The sequence below is a fragment of the Antedon bifida genome, chromosome 1 (assembly GCF_963402885.1).
Source record: "Antedon bifida chromosome 1, ecAntBifi1.1, whole genome shotgun sequence".
NCBI lineage: Eukaryota > Metazoa > Echinodermata > Crinoidea > Comatulida > Antedonidae > Antedon > Antedon bifida.
In genome coordinates, this window is record NC_136226.1 from 6968722 (window position 1) to 6986150 (window position 17429).

Consider the following 17429-nt stretch of genomic DNA (forward strand, 5'->3'; position numbering starts at 1 on the left):
ACAGGTGATTGGTCTGTGATTGGAGGATTTGAATCACATGATTAAAGGATTGTATTATGCTCAGGACAGCTGTTAATTGGTGTTATGTAATAATGAGTCCTTCTAATGATCATTATTGTGATGTGTGACTATTGTTGACAATCTATGATCTGTCGCACTTCTGCACAAGACAACATTGTCAAGACATTTGATTGTTCAATTCAAGATTGCTGGATAGATTTTTTTATATTTAGGAAGAAGTTTGTAAGTACTACTAAGGTATATTATACTGTTTGATGTTACTTACCAATACTATGTCTATTATACTGTTTACTGATAATGTTACTTACAAATACTAGGTCTATTACACTGTTTACTGATATATGTTACTTACCAATCATAATGAAAAAAATGGATTTAAAACTATAACTTAAAGAAAATTTGCCCATTTGTCTGAAAATCAATGGGTTTCTTGTTAAATGTATTATATTTTTGGCTATATTCAAAGTTTGATTTTATTTGTATTTTCATCTTTAACTGTCCAAAGAGAACTATGTTCTATTTTTAAAAACATGTCATTGTTTTCAGACTTTTTGATTGAAATTTATTATTTTCATCTTTTATTTTATCCAAATGTGTAATGTTTTTAAAATGTTACTTATTTACTTACGGACAGGAAGTTTTGCACATTTCAAAGTTAATCAAAACTAGGCTCTGATGTTAGCCTGAAGCTTACATTCTTGGCACCTTTTTAACGCGCGTACTGTGGTAAGTCACTATGCTAACATGTCGAGGAAGTGATCAATCGTTTAATATAAACTGACATCAGAACTTAAACTTAGATCGATCACAATTTGCTGATTTGTATCAAACTTCAATATTTCAATTCAGTTTTTTTTTATCTACATGTATTTTTTGTAATATTGACCTAATTGTATTTCCTTTTCTGAACTATGTTCATTTCCTAAAGTATAAATAGCCAACTTGCCCTATTTACCGGTAGAAACTAAATATTAATGAAAATAGCGATAAATTTGTTTTAACGATGGAAGAGTTCTTCTTGATGGTTGGCCCAGATAATTGCATCAAATGTCCAAGGAGGAAACAAAATATATTTTACCTCCTTAAGCGTCTTTTACACCTGCAATTTTCAGCTTCATAAAGTTGCGTGGCACGTTGTGAAAACCAAAATTCGCTGATGCTGTGCACGCAATCTGACACAAATCTGGAGCCAGACCGGAACAGGTGTTACTTCAACATTCATTGCTAAGAAAACCTGAGATCCTTTTCCCATGTAGGCTACTACTTAGGCCTACTATAAAATAATGTCATATAGGAAAACGAAGCATATATGTTACCCATTTCCTCAAGTGTAGTGTTTCTGTGTGGAATAATGATACACAACATTACACATTTGTCAGAAACATAGAAGTCAAATGTCTTGACCTCTGAACTTTGCTTTTTTTGTCCTAAATAAATCTCATAATAGGCCCTGAAGGCAGAAGAATGGTTATCAGTACACTAGTTCTAAATAGTGATAATGTAGATTGGAAAAATAGCACAGGCTAAGAACATCACATACTTTTAGAATATCCGAACATTTTCTGCTTTCAGTTGTGTATCAAAAAAGACAATTTTGATGGAGTAGATCGAAATTGTCATTTTAACATGATGTTGTCACATTGAAGCCGTAGAAGTTAGTTAAGAACACAGGTCAAGAACATGTTTCTATGATTTTTACCTGACAGATGTTTTCAGTCTTAATTTACAAACATTAGAGGAAACATCATCACAGAAAAGATAAATTCTTTGATTGACCGGATAACTAAAACGATTTAAATGCAAGGAAATTATTTTATCTATTAAGTAAAAATCTTTATGAAAATGCTAGGCTTAAGTTTCATTTTCGTGTAAATTTTAGCTCTCTAACGTTTTAACTGTTTCTTATTCATTTCTTTTCCGCAAGTTATTCAATTCTGTATTGAAGAAATAAGTGGTTGAATATTGCATTACAATCATATTCTTAGCAACAGAAATTGAAACAAAATAAATATATTATGTGCCTAAAAATGGTTAAAAACGCTGTTTTAATGTTGTATCCAATATTCAGAATGTGTAAGGAAGCATTTGAGAGAGTTTCACTATCGCATTGAGACCAATGTTAATATGTGCTACATAAATCAAAATAACCTTTAACCTTTCAAGCATTCGCACGTAGAACATTATCGTTAGAGTAGAGATCTATATAATTTTTTAAAAGATGTGATTGCTTCCACCAACGCTATAATACGTGCAACACAAAAGGATATCGGTTTGAAATAAAAATCAGGTCAAAGGTGAACTATTCGCTGCGATCAACATTTTAAAAACCTACAATGTATCATATAAAAGTTGTAATTTTTCATACTTTTATGTTTGTATTTGTTTATTTGTTTCTATATTGAGTGAATTGTTGATATTTATACGAAATGTTCATATGTATAGTGTTTCTAATATACGTGATTTATATTTTCATAAAATGAGCAAAGGTTTTTACGTTGAGTTATTCAACCAACATTGTAAATAAAATAAATTGCATAAAATATATATATAAATTAATAAAAGATGTTTTAGATTTGTTGTTGAATTAAAGGTTGAAAATCAATTACATAAATAGCTATATATATAATTTTATAAATATAAATGATAAATTTATGTCAAGTAATAACATTCAAATAATGTATTTAAAGTTTCTTCTCTCGAAATTGTGGCGATCAATGTGTCGCCATATGTACATCTCTTTGATAGAACCTGTTAATTTATCTATTTATGATGTTGTATCCCGTACAATAAAGAGGAAATGTTCATTCCACAGACGTTTTAACCACTTAGCCAGCCCTCAAATATATTGACTTCATCTGATACTAGAGTTTATATATGAATTTGATAAATTAAAACCGTATTTAAAACCTTTTCGCAGTTCACAAGTCTGTAGGCTGACAGAGAGAGCGCCACATGCCTATCGACTTTAGCTGACATCCATTCAATAGGGGATCATTCAAAAACTGTGATTTAATTTATCAAGCTCTAGTAGTCATTAACGATTACAGACACACTCAATAATCAATAATCAGTGTGGAGTGAGTGATTTACTGGCATACAGCTTTGTCACTGCATATAAACCCACTTTTTTGTTTCATTTACTAGTTCACTCGTTCCAAGAAGCACATCAGGGGAAAAAAATAAAACTAGCTGAAAGGAATTGCGCTTAAACCCTACAAGGTAATTTTATTTCTTTGTTTATAATTTTTTACTTGTTTTGCTTTGTGTTGATTTTTTTTAAATTTTATTTTACTTGGTCTAAAAATAAATTTTACATAGTTAATACCAATTTGGGTATTAAAATGAGTTGGCTACTACTAATAATAATTTTGCTTGAATAATAATTTTTCGTTTAAATTTCTTTTAAAAGCTTAAATTTTGATAATTTATTTTTGTCTACAAATAAATTTAACTTAAAGTGCGTACAGTTACCAATTGCAGGGCTAAATTAGTTTAATAATTTGTTGCCAGGTATAAATTTTCTTATATTTTTATAACATGTTTTTAAAGATGTAGATAGGATAAAAAATCGTTGATAAAACAAATGAATTTGCAATAATTTCAAATTTATAAAGTTAATATTTTTTGCCTTAATTGCAACTGTTTGAATTTCTTTCTTTCATATTAAACTTTTAATCATTAAAACTGTTTTTAGAGTTTAAAAAATATTACCTTCAATATATTTCTGATAATGGCAAATTATGTTTCTAACTGCATTGCATACAAGCAAGTACATTATTTATAACCAATGTTGGCCCATTTTAAATATCTTCTTTGCTTATAATGATTATAACTTAAAAATAGATAATTCATATCTTATTTTGTGTTTCCTTTTGATAAACCATCAATTTGATAAAACACTTTTCAAATTGTCAAATTTTAATGAATGTTGATTCATAAAAAAAAGTAATCTTAGCAATCTTATGTTCTCAGAATTGATGTTAATTATGTAGCAATATTTGTGGTTTGTACTGTGAACAAATTAGTACAGAGTTTTATAGCTTTCCCATATAACATTGTTTTGAAACATTAATTATATTTTAAGCTTATTTTTTGTTTTGATTTTAAAATATGTTTAGCAGTGTAGGTAAATAGGAGAGGGGTTTAGAGAAATGATGTGTTATATATTTTATTTCTATCTCCTTTGATCTATTTCCATAGTCAAAAATATGTTATTAGTTAACAATTGATCACAAAAATAACCAAAAACTAAAAAAATATGCTAATCATATATTGACATCAATGGTTTCAATGTCTTGTCCATCATAAACTGATCAATATTAAGTGCATGGGTCATTTTAGTTTAATGAGTGAATGACCAGTGACAATAATATCCACTGGTCATTATTTTCGTCCACTTCTTCTAATCAGACTTGATATGTGTCTTCTTGTCAGTGTCTCCTCGGTATTAATGTTTTCTGTCAGCTTTGTGCCTAAAGACATGATTTTCAAGTTGATTTAATAATTGACTGTTTAATGGAGGAAGCTTTACAATGATAAAAAATGCATTTGATGATGATAAGTGATTTTTATAGATACACGTCTTATTCATGGTTTCTGTAGTCCGCCACAATTTATCAATATAGTTTGGAAATATGCATCAGTTGTGTTTCTTTAAATACTTGAATAAGTCTAATTGTGACAATAGGTGTGTTTTTTTTGGTTTTTCATTAAATGGAATGACACTTGCATGACTGTTCTATTCAACTGAGCTTGTGAAAAAAAAAGTTATATACATATATATCTTTCAATTCAAATTAATTAACAGCTACAGTATACTTTTATTAAAATTACCTATATTATAATTAATTTCAGTTTTTAGTTTCAGATATTTCTGTAATTTTTATCTAGAACAATTTTACACACATTAATTAACATTTCAGTATTCAAATGTGAAATATTTTATCCTTCAAATAACTTCATCTTCATATAAACAAACATCAACAATTTAAGTCAAAAGTTATATAGGATTGTGTATTATATATAAAGCAATTGTAAAGTTAGAAATGTATTGGTAAATTCAATATCGTAAATAATTCTTTCAGTTAGATTAAACTGTGAGTAAACACGTACACACAATTTCTCCTTATGGAACGCCAAACCCAAGATGACTCCATTACCAGAAGATGTTCAGACAATCCATTACAGCATCTGCTAATTGCCGGCCCTTACGGCAAATGACCGATCTATCACGCGCCCTTTATTTAGAGCTGCTTATTTAAACAAAAACATTCCATAACATAGCAATAGTAGAAACAGTAAAATTAGAACAAAATCTGTCAACGTGGTAATATTGGGAAATAAACATAAGAGCACATTATCCATCTTCCGGACATGTACAAAATTAGACGGAAATTAGTTATTGGCAACATAGGTGTAAAATACATTGTCAGGTGGAAATAAAAGAGAAAAAAGTTTATTGATAAAACAAATTACCGTTTTACTGAATTGAGGTCTTAGGGATTATTTCGGCTGCTTAACGTCGAGTAACCCTTTATTTGGATATATATTTAATTTTAATACTTAAAAGCATTCCGAAGTTTGTGCTCCTTGGAAATAATTTTAAATCAATTTGTAGTCATCGATAAAATAAAGTTAATATTATTAAATGTACTCGCGTTCAAACATTCAAAATTCTACAACAATAGCAGTCAATGATAAAGTAACTGTTATTTTACATTGAAGCTAAAAGTTGTGTCTAGAGAATGCTCTTTAAACAGTTTAATATAAAAGTAATTGTCCTGTTTTTGCTACCAGAGAAATTGGAGGTAATTTATTCACACAGTTATTATTCGTTTTTTGTTCGCAGCAGAAACTTGTTTTGTTGTATTATAATTGTTTGAAAGTTTGTAGAGTGCTCAAGGCACATAAACTAGGATTCAAACCTGACTTTCTACCTTCTACTGTACAAAATTAATTTATAGAAACAAATTGATTCATTGAATAGATTGTTAATTATAGTAATAATAACTAGAGGACTAATGAAGTAGGTTAATTAACTTATGCTATTTCACCAAATCGACAGTTGATTAGCAAAGACTTGTATCATAACATGAACTTCTTGCCAAGAACATAATTCTGCTCTCATAAAAATACCTGTGTATTTATTGTTTAAAATGAGTGTTTTCTTAATTTGGTCGCTTCTAGATTCATGCAAAATTTGCGTTTGCATTGTCTTGGAAAACTGTGCGTAGATCAATCATGGAGGTATAAAAATAGAATTCTTTTATGGCAATTTCCTGTTACTCTGGTGAAAAAATATAATTTTGTTTTATGATCATTTTATATAACTTATTGATATATTCAGACAGTTATGGTTTTCTATCGTAAAGTTAGGTCACATTATATTATTGTAATTTATTTAGCTAACGCTTTTGAATACAAAGTGTCATTGATCGTGTGACTTGTATGTACCTCACTAATTTTGTATTAAACTTGAGCAAAGTTGTTGTAGGAGATGGCTTCCTAGTTCAGAATTACAGTATGGAGTTGTATGGCCATGTACAATCCGAAATCATAACTCTGTAGGTCTGAACAGGCCCTAAGTCTTAAGCTTTAATTCCTACATGTTATAAGTTGTATCTGTGGCCTATGATAACGTGACTGATAATTATTGAGGAACTTTCAATTTCATATGACCAAGCTCAGTCTACACTATCAAACTAGTTTGACAAAAACACATTTTTTTGTCACATAAAGTTTGATAGTGTAGACACAGCTTTGGTCCATATATGGGCACATCACATTTTATTGTCACATAAAGTTTGATAGTGTAGACTGAGCTTGGTCATATGCAATTGAAAGTTCCTCAATAATTATCAGTCACGTTATCATAGGCCACAGATACAACTAATAACATGTAGGAATTAATTATACCAAGAATACTACTTAAATACTGTACAATGTGTGTCGGAACTAAAGGTAAGTTCCCAAAATTGAAAGAAAACATTGATTTATAAACAGCTGTGCGTTGTAAATCACATGATTTGTGTTTAGTTTTCGCCACACTTTCAAACACTATTGATAACCATGTAATTCATCTTTCAAATTAATGATAGTTTAATTAATTAAAACTACCGTGATTGAATATATTTCACAAGTATTAATCCATGTTATTGTCAAGTATACTGAATTTACACATTAAATTTCACTTTAATCTCAGTTCTAAAATATCCCACTTTAGTAAACGTGAGCTTTTACTAAACTAAGTAGGGCACTGCAAATTGTTAGTTCTCGCGATTGTCAACATCGATATAGCTAGGATGTATTGACAATTTAACATTATGAAGTAGAATGTAAAATATGCAATCACGGTTCAGAACGGTGAAAAGAGATCATAGTATTTGGCGAAGACATTAACCCTAAAGGATTTACATTACTGATTACATGCGGTTTTTACACATATTTCAAAGCGTCTACTAGAATATAATATTGGCATAAAAACTTGAACCATGCCTCATTTTTTTTCCAAATTGAATTATATATATATTATATGCAGTATATTTATTTCTTTAAAAAAAAAGTGTTTCTTCCAATTATTAGTTTTAACACCATTTGTCCATGTCCTAAAATTGAAAATAATGATGACTGTCCCAAGGATCGAACCTGGTGGATACAAATTGTAGGCAAACTACCAAGCCTGAGTGTCACTAATTAATATTCTTTTGCAAAACAAGTAAATCAGCTGCCTTGATTTCATTTAATTTATTTCAAGAAAGAGCAAGGACACGCTCCATTGATTAACCCGCAATATTTAATTATTATTATTGTTGTGCAAGGTTTTGTCTATTAACCAACCAATTATGATGATAAGCAGGATAAAAGAATGAAAAACCACTGAGTTTAAAATCAATATTTTTTAGACGGATGTTTATGCTCTTGTCTATGTTATGCTCTGTATACTATAAAGCCGTTTATTTAATGCAAAAAAGCACTTTTTGTTCCGTGATTTCTTTACTGCAAGTGCAACCATATCATTGTTCCCACCTGAGCAATTGGCTCTATAAGAATGTATGCTGCATATTTTTTAATAATGATAATAATTTGTTGTGGCAATATACACAGTTAACAAATAGTCATTTTCACAACATTTTACGAAATGCTGTAAATATCCATAGAGACAACATTCAATTTAAAAGAGCTTTATTTAAATAAATGGATTTTTAGACAGGATTTAAAAATGTTTAATGAGCTACACTGGAAGCCTGTTCTTTTAAAAAGTTATTGTTTGTGAACACCTCATACAGGACTTTGGCTTTACTTGGAAAGTAACAAAATACTGAATATGACTGTTATTATTGCAACCCAAATAAATATGTTTTTTTTAAATATTCCAACATTCTCCATATATGCTGCATGTTATTAATTACCGAATTAATTCCAAATATTTAACAAATCCTAATATGGTCATTTTTATCTGTCACTATTAACTAGGTCTGACCGAACTTAGGGCCATTTTTGTCATTAGTAATTTTCAATTCCAGCCAGTTGACCCTTTTGCTCATTGTGTCAATATTTATCAGATGTGTCGCTGAAGACTTGCCAGATGAGAGAGGCTTACAAAGTATTTGAAAGAAGTACAAATTTGAGATTGATAGTTCTGATAAGATACCATTCTCATCTAATGTACATTATTAATCTTCATCATCATCATATTTTCTAATGCTGTATTTTGCCCAAAAGCAGATGTATTTTCTGGCATCAGGGAAGTTGGAATATGTCATTTATCATTAAAAAGATCATCTAAAAAAGACATTACGGTTCTATTTTTATTAGCCTAGACATTTTCATTATTACCAAATGCCAGATCGCATAATTGGCCCACAAAAATGTAAAAGGTAATTCTAATGTTATACTTGATTAAAATTTTTGAAATTGTATTTGATATAGAAATGTCTTCACATTGGTTATCCCACAAGGCAATGTGCTAGGATTTTATAACTTTGATTAAAAGGGAGACATGATTATCAAAGATACTATCAGTGGGTACAACTTTTGAAAGTATAATGATGTTTTTGAACCTTTTGGCCGGTAAAATGACAATGATTTTCTTTTCTCATTAAACAGCATTAGATTTTGGACAAGATATAATCTAATGAGAATTAAGAGAGGTTTAAAAAAAATGCAAAAACTAAACAAATCTCCTTTATTATTGGATTGTCACTGAAATGTCCTCTTAAATGACATCATCAATGTCATCATCACTGATATGATTTATTAGAATTCTGTATTTAAAACAAAAATGATTCCATTATAGTTTATTGAAGTTTAGATTATGAAATCAATTAAATAAATGTATTATTATTATTATTAATCCAAAAGGTAAGAGAAATTCTTTTTTCAAAAAGGTTATATAATCTACTGCCCTCTGTTGGGAAGATGGAAATAATAATTGGCAGGTAATAATATATGATAATTAACTATTCATCATTAACAGAATAAGATTTTGAAAAAAGGTGTAAGACTTCAGAAAGGATTTCCTGAAGCAAATGTGTGTGTATGAATATGTTACATCATGTGAGTTAATGTGAGAAGATAACTATAAACCAAAATCTGTTCTTGGTTGGAGAAATGAATACCTTGCTTGGAGAATGTTGATTTAGCCTTCACTTATCTAAATTGGAATCTCTCATTTTGTAATTGAGGTCAGCTAATATTGTATTAATTGCTTGAGACAATTATTATCTTCATTAAACAAACTCATTACATAGAATAATTGCAATTTATAATGGAACACGCATGCTTTGATTGTATACAAAGCACTGCGTTTCATTTAATGAATTTAATCATCAGATTCAGCAGTGATTTCTCCCCTACCTGTAAAATGGAATATTCTGCAATTAAATCTCCTCCTTGCCTGTAGATGCTGTGGAACTCCAATGACCAGTTTTGACATGTGCAGCTAATATCGAACTACTATAAGACTACAACTATTCTCATCTTCTTCCCAGCCGCTTGTGCGTGAACACTTCCCCGAGCTTGTTTGTTATTCGTTTCATACGCACCTGCTGTAATAAGTTTCTTCTCGATTTTCACGTATACAAACTGAAATGGATTTCTTCCTAGAGGTCTGACATTGAACCAGAGATTCAACTGTATGTAGTAGTATAATCATTTCCCAAACCTTGTAAGTTGTCTTCTTCTATTTTGTTTGTATTGGATGATGCTATTGGATTTCAATGTACATATTACAGATAGGCTGTACATATAGGAATCTGTTATCATTGTTTTGTATATTTCAAGTAGGTATCCATTAGTCGTGGGAGGCGAGTTGAATAATCGATAAAATATGCTTCTAGGTAATTGTACATTGAATTTTATACTGATAACTTGCATAAAATTGTCTTAAATTTAACTTTTAAATTACTATTCTATTTTAAGAAGATTTCTTTCTTTTCTAAATTGTGCACTAGTGCAATCTTGATAATCACAGAAATATGAATCTTATAATTTATTAAAATAATATTTGTGAAAATCATGAAGATTTGTTGCTATTTTGCACCATAGTAATTATTTATATCTTAGGTCTCAGCTTATAATGTGTTTGCAAGTTAATAAGTTAGATAGATAATAGGCCTATACAGTATTAAAGGAAATTGTTAATTATATATTTGACAACTCTGTAGCTAAATATCACTATCAAGAGGAAACCCATCTGAAATGTTCCATTTATATGTATTTAGATGCTTATTGTAGACGATAATTATATTTGTTTGCCTTTTACTCGTTCTTATCCTCTTTAGGCCCTTAACTGTTTGTGTCTGTCACCAAAGAAGAATTGTCATCATTGAAATAACTGATATATCAAAACTATTATACTTTTTAATATGTAACTACATTATTGCACACAGCAACAATAATAGAAAGAACATTGAGGCAATAAAACAAATTTTTATGTTAGGTTTTTAATTCACCTGCTTTCAATATTTTGTTATCGTAAAATAAACGACAGTGAAAATCCAATTAGCAAACATACACAATTTAATTAAACCAAAAGAAAATCATGACGAGAGAATACCAAGGAATGTTTATTATAAATTTATAATATTGATACAGTCTCTGTCATTATTAAATTTATGGAATATTTATAACTAGCTCAGTGCTCACTCATTCTGTTTGAGAAACCTGATTGATTTCTTTGGTCTATTAGAATCCAAGAGTGTAACAACGCATCATAATTGTAGGAATGATAATAAGTATGACGTTAGTACGGTATAAAATAAGAACAATTAAAACCAGGCTAGGCCTATGTGATATTTGGATGTATGGAAAAAGCTGAATAGTGTGCTTAAAGACCCGAAGGTTGTCACTTAATGACTTGCCTGAAGCCACGCTGTATCTGATTTTCTTGGTTTGGGCTAGCATTTCATCACCATTATACCGTCGTCTTGCTACTTATATTGATTCTTAGTATAAACTAAATCACTGCAGGTGTCAGAATGGACAGTGCTAAAAACAACGATTTAAAGCAATGTTGCATGCTGGGACAATTGACCATTCATGTGTATTTTAACGCAATTAAATGACCATCATTTGTAATTCTTGCATACATTTATCTGTCTGGCGTTTATGCCTTGTTGTAAATCCTATTGGCTGACTAATCAACAGGAAATTAATAATTATTGTATATTTCACCTGATATGTAATTTATACTAAGATTTAATTGAAAAGCTTAAATTACAATTTTTATAAATATGAATGGAATCAAGGCAATCAATCTATTTATTGATTTTTTTAGAAAGATTCATAATATTACGTACTTAGCCTATTTAGTTCATTGTGTTTCCTAATCATTGATGGTTGGTTAAAGTCTTAAAAACCTGTGAAAAATTCCAAACCTTTTTCCCGCCAGTAAATTGTTTTTTCTGGTAAATTTGTAGGATAAATGGTATATTCTAATTTCATTTTTCTTTTATAATTTATAGAGAGGAATAATATTTAATATCATCTGCCATTTTCCCTAAAATTGATTATTATTCTAAATGTTAAATTCAACAAAGATGGAGATATATTATATTGTCCTTTTTTAAATTTATCAGACATTAAATAATTTTAATCTATTTCTAACATAACCAGACAAAATCTATGTTATTGTTAATGTTAATAGTTTATGTTTTCTTTTCTTTTTAAACTATTATGTTGTATAAGTACTATACTCCACTTGAAGATTACAAAAAAGAAACTGTGAAAGAAGTTATAGGTTGGCTGTGAATAGTAAGCAGACGCCCTGTTTCTTGGTAAACCTAGGTACGGGTTGATTTAGGTATATAACCTGCCTGGTCTTGCCACATCACCTTTTTATTGTTTTGACACCCTGAATAAACAAACTTGAACATTGTTAGTATTAGCTTACCTACATCAAGTCTAAACATCTGTTGTAATTTGCATTTTGGTTTACCACACTGGTCTGCCTTCCCTATTGTCTGTATTATTTAGAAAATCAAAATTATTGATGATTGACTATTCAAATTCAATGTTGATTTGCAGAAGCTGAATAAAACTGAATAAATACATTTTAGAACATGTAAATACTTTAGTTGCAGCTAGTTTATAATAATTAACCAAAAATGTTTATGTACTAAATCATACAAGATACTTAGATATACATTCAAGATGTACGACTTACTGTAAACTCTCAGAATATTATTTGAAATTGGCAAAAATTTATACTTTTAAAAATGGTGGATTGGCCTCATAAAGTCTTCTCCTTTGCAAACTATAGACAACAAATTCTCCACTTTGAACAGGACAGTATCTCAAGTTGTTTAGTTGCCTTTTATACAAGCTAATGATATGTAAATAATGGAAAAGACCAACTATCCCCATGTAATATATACAACGTATAGTACTTACCGGTAGTTTAATGTTCTCTTTCAATTTTCCTTTAGGGCATTTAGGAAAATCATGTTATTAGCTTCCATAATGTAAACAATATCTGAATGTTAAATTATTAAAGACAAAACAGGCGTTTATATTCAAACAGATTATATTTTTCAAATAATAATATAATGGAAATGAATTGTACTCCCATTTTTTTTTGTTAAAATATAATGATTATATGACCTCAAGGAAAGTGGTATTTCCATTATAAAAATATCTAGTCATACTGATCGTTGAATAATATATCGGATAAGACAGGTTTTATTGGAAACCTGTTTTTAGTGATTTTTTTTTGCCTTATTTTTACTTAAACTATCAAAAGCCATTTGTTCTCAGAATCTTCAGTGACATTTTAAATGTCAATAATCTAGCAACATTCATTTTATTTAACTTATTGTTCAGAAAATTATTTGATACTATATAAAGTATTAATATAATGTGTAGTATGTATCCACAAACAGCTTTGGGTGGGTCAGGGTGTAAAACCTTTGTAGTAGGGTATAGGAACGTATCTCGTTTGGTGCGTGATGATGATTGAAAAGGTGTTTTGCTGGAGGAACCAGTAGCTTTGCCAAAACACATCATAAATCACCTTCCTGCCTCTGTCCAAGACAAACTGTATCTATGTTAATGTTCTACATAGCACACTCTGTTTGATGGCGAATAACTCTTTTCACAGACAAGTATTAAAAGGAGTTTATACAATTTTAAATACAAAATACATTTTTAAAGTTCTATTTTACATAAACACTCTACAGAGTATTTATTACATCAATTCTTTGCCACCCAATCAAAGGACTAGCAGATATACGCTACTAACCTTTAACTAACAGTTAGGCAAAGATCAGGAGCGAAGAACTCATGAAACTTGATACGCTTAAATTATCATTCTCAATGGGGAAGCTATCAGAAAATAGGCCAGAATCTGTAGGCCTAGCACATCTAATAATATATCATAGTTAATGGAAGGTGGGAATTGGTGCCCAAATTAGGCATACGAGCACTAATGACTCTCTTGTCGCTCTGGTTAGTCCCCTATCGTGCTTAGTCTATTTTATTGACAGTGATGAAAGCCGCCAGATCATTTAATTCTCTCCGCAGGATTTGAATCGTCACATAACATCATCCTAACATTGATCCAAATTGTGCACATACACGAATAATGCAATTGACCAGGGAGAAAAATTCAATTTCTGAAGATTATGTAATTATCTATTATTCTATAATTATACGTATAGCATTGGATATTATGAAGTTTGAATGATTTAGCTTCTCAGATCGCCAGAGCATGACATCTCTTGCATAATGAACAGCATGCACCTGCCTTGTAATACTTAATAACTGTTAATATTCCATCTTCTTTTCATGAAATTGTTGCTGTAACTAGAAATAGTTTGTCATCCACATAATGAAAATATCAAAGTAATTGGAGGATTATCCCATCCAAGAACAAGAAAGGTCTACTGATAATATAATTAAAAACATTCATTTGTTTAAATTATGAGAAATATTGGTGTATTTATAGCTAATAAAGTAATTACGTTTAATAATTTTGTAAAGTGTAATCTCTATAGCTAATTTACAATTCCCAGCATTTGGCATTAAATTATATTTTATATGTTTTAAAAACTTTAAAAAATTAAAATGTAGCAAATAATGATGCCATCATCTGAAGTTGAAAAAACAAGAGGTGGACTCCAGTATTTTTTACTTGTCTCCTGGCCTATCATCGTGCTAGAGGTCGGCATGAAGGAGTGTTGGCATGTATAAAAATAAATATAAAAGAGTGCATAAACTTTTAGTTTAGATGGTGATAATTAGGCACAGAGTTTTGATGATATTCATTTTATACAAATGATAAAATATATATGGACAGTGTGAGACCCTTTTTTAGTATATTAAAACGAGGTTCTTTATCTCTGAATTCATCTATTGTCAAGATTACAATCTGTATCCTTAATATACTGTAATAAGGTCTATTTATAGACATAGGCCAGCTTTCAAACAGTGAGTATGATTTATGTTTCAAATTGGTTAGAATTGTGTATCTATAATTCAACACCCATTTACTTGTAATTCACTGGTGTAAGTACAAGTACACTGTGTCAGAATGAATTAGACCAACCTATAGATTTACCTTGAACTTGTTGATTGATAGGTCTCAGAAACAAAGCCAATGTATAGGAGGTCAAATCCATGCTTACTGTAGAAAAACTCATAAATTAATAATTCATACAATTTTACCCAGTTTCCTAATACATCTATTAGTGTCAATAAAAAAGAATGTTTAACAAAAGTTGTTTATTAAAAGCTTCCAGAATCGCCTACTACATCCCAAAGGTCGTGTATAGGTGTTTTGTTGAAAGGTGTATAAATTGAATAAATCATTGATGCTGGCATTTTATAGGCCAGCTATTAGTGTTAATAAAAAGTATTTTACATGTTGCTAAATACTTTGTGATAATAAATGTCAGAATAGCTAACACAATGTGGAATAATGCATACTTCATTTCTTACTGTACATGTACTATAATATGTGTACATTTAATATTCAACAAAGATCAGAAGAATAAAAGGGATGTCTAATTTAAAACAACTTTTGTGCACCATTTGTCCTCCCACCTCTCCTGTTAGTGTTGACATCTCCTACCTAGTGGTTGTACTGTAAGTAACAGTTTTTGTCTAAAGGTCTGTCCACACTATCAATCTAGTTTGAAAAAAAAAGTCTAGTTGACCAAATATGGTAGTGATATACCCAAATATGGTAGTGATATACCCAAATATGGTAGTGATATGACATCATCATGTCTATATTATTGGCACATCACATTTTTTGTGACATAAAGTTTGATAGTATAGACAGAGCTCAAAACTGCATTTACAGTAGTTCTGTTTATGTTCTAACCTGGGTGTCACTGTCAGTGTATTTTGCGTTTTATTTTTTGGTTGTATAATTTTCCATATGTACTTTTATTAATCGTAATCTTGTGATTGTTTCAGGAAATATTAAGTGGCAGGTACTTTAGTTAATAAGAGCAGTCGAAGGCTACGAGAAAATTAAAAATATATCCATTATAATCAACTACATGAAATATTAATGTATTAGTTGTTGTTTAATTCACAAAATAATATCTTATATATTATATTTTATTTATACGAGAAAAGAGAAACATATTTTTGTTTGTAATTTGTAATGACAAATGTTTAATACCGTACTGAAAATAATATCAATGATTTATCAAAATGTTTATAATTAAAGAAATTTACCTATAAAATGAATAATAAAACAGCAGCAAAAATATTAGCTGTGTCACTCTTATTTTGTAGGCAATTGGTAACATTTTCGTGAGGTAAAGCAAACCTATTTACTAGCACTTTTCTCTGTTGATTTCTTGTTTGAAAAGTGCGCTTTTAAGAAATAGGAGTCCATTCGAACCCAATGAATCTCTTTGGATAGGTGGGTGCTGATAGAGATGATATACTGTAGCTAGAATATAATAATTGGTTTTTTTCTATTTTTAATCACTCTATCCTTTAGCATTTTATATGAAATTTACAGAAAAAATTATATATAGTCTAAAGCTTAGCCCTAGTTATTATCTTTGATGCCCATTTGTTTTTCTTTGTAAAAATTACCTGACCTATTAATTTAGAAAAGGTCAATCTTCAATACATTTTGATGCATCCTTCTGTCTATACTTTTGAACTGCAAATTTACTTCAAAACATGTAATAGGCTATAATTCATTCTTTACACGTATCTGTCCATTGACACCGGTTCCATGTATGATAAATTATTTAATGTATGTATTTAGAACGATAAGATTAATCACTATTGTATATTGTGATAGAAAATCTAGCACTCATTTCTTGAAAATGACAATAATTGTTGTTCTAAAAATCACACAATGAATTATGCATGCGGTCACTTCCAACAAAAATCCACAAAATGTAGGATTTTCCCGAAGTAGCCTTACATTTTCATCACACACTCTTCGAAGTATAACACATTTCTCCTTGGTATGTTACAAAATACGTTGAAGTGTAAATAAAGTGTCTTCCACCTTAAAATTTAGTTTAAAACCAGCCCAGCTTGATTTTCAGCAAGCATCTTATAAAGCCACTCTTTACCACCTAGTTCAACCTATACTTCTGGCACAGTCCATCATTTTTCATATTTGAACACAGTCCAAATTAGCCAAGCAAAATAAAATAAATATACCGGTCTCACGGATGAGTATCTTTGATCTTTCTGCAACAGGAATGTGTGATATAAAGATAGTCTAGGAATTGGTTTAAAAATCGCTGACATTTATATAGCTACTACACTTTGTATATATTGGATATTTCCCCAGCAGGAACAGCCTGATATTGGTGGTTGGTCTCATGGTTTAGGAGTACTGTATTTTTTTTATATTATTCTAGAATAAAATACGAACAAAGAAAAATAAATGAAATACTCTAGATACAATTACCCTTCAAAACATTAAT

The 17429-nt window shown here is 29.8% G+C and overlaps 1 protein-coding gene across 3 annotated transcripts in view; it reads left to right on the forward strand.

Annotated features, from left to right (window-relative positions):
• The window catches only part of LOC144839936 (poly(rC)-binding protein 3-like), an 81321-nt gene that overhangs the window by 14327 nt on the left and 49565 nt on the right, over positions 1–17429 (forward strand). For 2 of the 3 annotated variants that reach the window (XR_013611817.1, XM_078695525.1), the window contains exon 2: positions 3166–3240. The gene's annotated coding sequence lies outside the window, so the exon portion shown is untranslated. Of the gene's footprint in view, positions 1–3165; positions 3241–9893; positions 10187–17429 lie in introns of those variants that run through there. The other variant, XM_078695529.1, reaches the window with a different exon arrangement.